Raw genomic sequence first — 5,315 nt, 5'->3', positions numbered from 1 at the left:
TTAACTATTTAATTTAATTTAATTTCGTTGTTTAGCTTAATTTAGTTTAGGTTTTAATTAAATTAAATTTAATTTAATTTAATTTAATTAAGTTTAATTTAATTTAATTTAATTTTTTTTTAAATTTAATTTAATTTAATTAATTTAATTTAATTTAATTTAAACCTAAACTAAACTAAGCTAAACAACGAAATTAATTGTTTATTTAATTGAATTGAATTGAATTGAATTGAATGGAATTGAAATGAATTGAATTGAATTGAATTGAATTGAATTGAATAGAATTGAATTTTAGTTCAGTTTACTTTAGCGACACAGCGCAGAAAAAGGCTATTCGGCCCACCGAGCACACTGACTATCGGTTGCCCGTTCACACGAGTTTAGTTTAGTTTAGTTTAGCTTGGTTTAGTTGAGTTATTTATTTTATTTTAGTTTTGTTGTTTAGTTTAGTTTAGTTTAATTGTTTATTTTGTTTATTTTAGTTTAGTATACTTTAACTTACTTTAGAGATTACAGTGCGGAAACAGGCCCCACGGCCCACCGGGTCTTCACTGGCCAGCGACCGCCCGTTCACTCGAGTTTAGTTTAGTTTAGTTTAACTTAGTATGGTTTAGTTATTTAGGTTATTTTAGTTTATTTTTACTTAGTATCGTTGTTTAGCGCAGTTTAGTAGTTATTTTAGTTTAGTTTAGCTTAGTTTCATATATATAGCACGGAAACAGGCCCTTCGGCCCACCGGGTCCGCGTTGACCAGCGATCCCCACATACTAACACAAGGGACAATTAATTTACAATTTTCTTCCGAAGCCAATTAACCGACAAACCCTTGCGTCTTTGGAGTGTGGGAGGAGACCGGAGATCCTGGAGAAAACCCACGCAGGTCACGGGGAGAACGTGCAAACTCCGTGCAGACAGCACCTGAGTTTAGTTAAGTTTATATTCACAAAATGCTGGAGTAACTCAGCAGGTCAGGCAGCATCTCGGGAGAGAAGGAATAGGTGACGTTTCGGGTTGAGACCCTTCTTCAGACTGATGTCAGGGGGGCGGGACAGAGTTAAGTTTACTTCAGTTCAATGGAGAGATACAGCATGGAAACAGGCCCTTCGGCCCACCGAGCCCAAGCCGACCATCGATCACTCGTCCACACCTCGTTCTATGTTATCCCACTTTTATCACATTAAGGGTCAATTTACAGAGAGACGATTAAACAACAAACCTGCACGTCTTTGGAGTGCGGGAGGAAACCAGAGCACCCGGAGAGAACCCACGCAGGTCACGGGGAGAACGTACACACTCTGTACAGGCAGCAACCATAGTCGGGATCGAACCCGGGTCTGTGACGCTGTGTGGCAGCGGCTCTACCGCCGCGACACCGTGCCACAATCTCTCTTCTGTCAGTAGAGTTGTCAGTCCAATGGCCATTTCAGAGACAGAGACAGCTTGGACTTGGTGGGACGAAGGGCCTGTTTCTGCACTGCATCTCTAAACTAAACTAAACTAAACTAAACTAAACTAAACTAAACAAACTAAACTAAACTAAACTAAACTAAACTAAACTAAACTAAACTAAACTAAACTAACTAAACTAACTAAACTAAACTAAACTAAACTAAACTAAACTAAACTAAACTAAACTAAACTAAACTAACTAAACTAAACTAAACTAAACTAAACTAAACTAACTAAACTAAACTAAACTAAACTAAACTAACTAAACTAAACTAAACTAAACTAAACTAAACTAAACTAAACTAAACTAAACTAAACTAACTTAACTTAACTAAACTAAACTAAACTAAACTAACTAAACTAAACTAAACTAAACTAAACTAAACTAAACTGAACTAAACTGAACTGGACTGAACTAAACAAAATAAACAAAACTAATCTGAACAGAATTAAACAAAATAAACTGAACTAAACAAAACAAACTAATCTAAACTGAAACGTCCCGTGACCGAGCCGGGCGATGGAAGGCCCCGCGGCCGAGCCGTACCGGGTGCTGAAACGTCCCGTGACCGAGCTGGGCGATGGAAGGCCTCGTGGCCGAGCCGTACCGGGTGCTGAAACGTCCCGTGACCGAGCTGGGCGATGTTAGGGCCCGCGGCCGAGCCGCACCAGCGATGTAAAGTCCCGCGGCCGAGAAACTAAACTAAACTAAACTAAACTAAACTAAACTAAACTAAACTAAACTAAATGAACTTAACTAAACAACCGAAACTGAACTGAACTAAACTTAACTAAATAAACTAAACTGAACTAAACAAAACTAAATAAACTAAGCTGAACTAAATAAACTAAACTAAACTAAAAACTGAATAATGTTAAGTGCAAGATAAAGTACAATACAGTTTGATCAAAGATAGTCCACAGGTCTCCAATGAGGTAAATAGTTGCTCAGCACTGCTCTCTAGTTGGTGAGAAGATGTTTCAGTTGCCTGATAACAGCCGGGAAGAAACTGTCCCTCAATCTGGAGGTGTGCGTGTTCACACATCTGTACCTCTTGCCCGATGGGAGAGGGGAGTGGCCGGGGTGAGACTGGTCCTTGATGATGCTGCTGGCCTTGCCGAGGCAGCGTGAGGTGTAGATGGAGTCAGTGGAAGGGAGGTTGACAAGTTCACAAGTTATTGGAGTAGAATCAGGCCATTCGGCCCATCGAGTCTACTCCGCCATTCAATAACGGCTGATCTCTGCCTCCCAATCCCATTCTCCTGCCTTCTCCCCATAACCCTTGACACCCGTTCTAAACAAGAACTTGTCTTTCTCTGCCTTAAAAAAATATCCGCTGACTTGGCCTCCACAGCCCACTGTGGCAAAGAATTCCACAGATTCACCACTCTGACTAAAGAAGTTCCTCCTCACCTCCTCTCTAAAAAAGCATCCTTTAATTCTGAGGCTGTGCCCTCTGGTCCTAGACTCTCCCACCAGTGGAAACATCCTCTCCACATCCACTCTATCCAGGCCTTTCATTATTCTCAGTATTTGTGTGGTGTGTGTGATGGTCTGGGCTGCATCCACAATTCTCCATTGTGGCATTGGAGATATCAGACAGTAACCCCACACTTAACTTCTTTACATCGGCGAAACCAAACGCAGGCTCTGCGATCGCAGGCCCCATGTTTTATTTACAGTGGTAGAAATGTCTAGGACCACATGGGGGCACTGTCTCTGACTGTCAGGCCACATATGAGCAAGGTTCAGCAGGCTGGATCTCTATTCCTTGGAGCGCAGGAGGATGAGGGGTGATCTTATTGAGGTGTACAAAAACCATGGGAGGAATAGATCGGGCAGATGTGCAGAATCTCTTGCTCAGAGTAGGGGAATCGAGGACCAGAGGACACAGGTTCAAGGTGAAGGGGGAAAAGATTTAATAGGAATGTGAGGGGTAACTTTTTCACACTGGGTGTATGGAATGAGCTGCCGGAGGAGGTAGTTGAGGCTGGGACTATACCAATGTTGGGCAGGTAGACGGATTGGACAGGTTTGGAGGGATATGGACCAAATGCTGGCAGGTGGGACTAGTGTAGCTGGGACATTGTTGGCCGGCGCGGGCAAGTTGGGCCAAAGGGCCTGTTTCCACACTGTATCACTCTGTGACTCTATGTGAGAAGGCGTGGCAATCTCAGGCTTGTCCCAGCAGCTCACCCAGGCCATCGAGAGGAGGGGGTGGTGGCCTCGGGATTACCCTGGCAGCTAAGTCTTTGCCTTGGTGTGTGTGTGTGGGCGCAGTCCCTTGTTGTCCGCAGGCCAGAAGGGGCACTGGTGTCTCAGACTTGCCCCGGCTACTCAGTCTTAGACACTGGAGGGGCGCTGGCTGTCTGGGGCTTCTTCCTGGCAGTTCAGTGTTGACCACATGGTGGCGCTGATGGTCTCGGGTTGGTCTCAGTGGCTCAGTCACGTACCTGTGACAGGTGAACACAGCTGGCAAGGATGCTCCCCACTTTCTCTCCCTTCTCTCTCTCTCTCTCTCTCTCTCTCTCTCTCTCTCTCTCTCTCTCTCTCTCTCTCTCTCTCTCTCTCTCTCTCTCTCTCTCTCTCTCTCTCTGTCTTCATTCCTCCTCTCTTTCTTCCCCTTTCTCTCCTGCTTCTTCTCTCCCCCTCTCCCTTCTTTCCCCTGGCTGGAATGCCTGGGTTTTAGAGGAAATCAGTTGACAAGGGCTATAAAGGTGTGCTAAATCAAGAGGGGAATATTCAGAGTGAATGCACAACGTCTTTCACCCAGAGTAGGGAATCAAGAACCAGAGGACACAGGTTTAAGGTGAGAGGGGGAATGATTTAGTATGAACCTGAGGGGCAACTCTTTCACACAAAGGGCGGTGGGTGTATGGAATGAACTGCCGGAAGCAGTTGTTGAGGCAGGGATTATCACAACATTTAAACTACTTTAGTTTAATTTTAGTTTAAAGATACTGCATGGAGAGAGGCCCTTCGGCCCATCGAGTCCGGTTGTTCCAGTTTCCTCCCACAATCCAAAGACGCGCAGGTTTGTAGAATCATTGGTTTACCATAAGTGTAAATTGTCCCCAGTGTGTGCGTAGGATAATGTTAGTGTGCGGGGATCGCTGGTCGGCGTGGACTCGGTGGGCCGAAGGGCCCGTTTCCGCGCTGTATCTCTTAAATAAACTAATGTCCGATTGTCTATATTCTATGTTCTATGGTCTACGTTTAGAAATACAGCGCGGAAACAGGCCCTTCGGCCCACCGGGTCCGCACCGCCCAGCGATCCCCGCACACTAACACTATCCTACACACACTAGGGACAATTTTTTTAACATTTTACCCAGTCAATTAACCTACATGCCTGTACGTCTTTGGAGTGTGGGAGGAAACCGAAGATCTCGGAGAAAAACCCACGCAGGTCACGGGGAGAACGTACAAACTCCGTACAGACGGCGCCCGTGGTTTAGTTTAGTTTAGAGATACAGTTCGGAAATAGGCCATTCGGCCCACCGAGTCCACACACTAATACTATTCTACACGAGGGACAATTTTAACATTTATACCAAGCCGATTAACCTACAAATCTTTGGAATGTGGGGGTAAACCGGGGCACCTGTAGAAAACCCACGCAGGTCACGGGGAGAATGTACAAACTCGGCACAGACAGCACCCGTAGTCAGGATAGAACCCGGGTCTCTGACAATGTAAGGCAGCAGCTCTACCCGCTGCGCCACCGTGTTCTACGTTCCATGTTCCATGTTGGATGATATAGGTCTCATGAGAAGGATGGGTAACATGACTTCCTTGGAGCGCAGGAGGATGAGGGGTGATCTTATAGAGGTGCATAAAATCATGAGAGGAATAGATTGGGTAG

The sequence above is a fragment of the Rhinoraja longicauda genome, chromosome 34 (assembly GCF_053455715.1).
Source record: "Rhinoraja longicauda isolate Sanriku21f chromosome 34, sRhiLon1.1, whole genome shotgun sequence".
NCBI classification, from domain to species: Eukaryota; Metazoa; Chordata; class Chondrichthyes; order Rajiformes; family Arhynchobatidae; genus Rhinoraja; species Rhinoraja longicauda.
Note: the sequence above shows the minus strand (reverse complement) of the source record.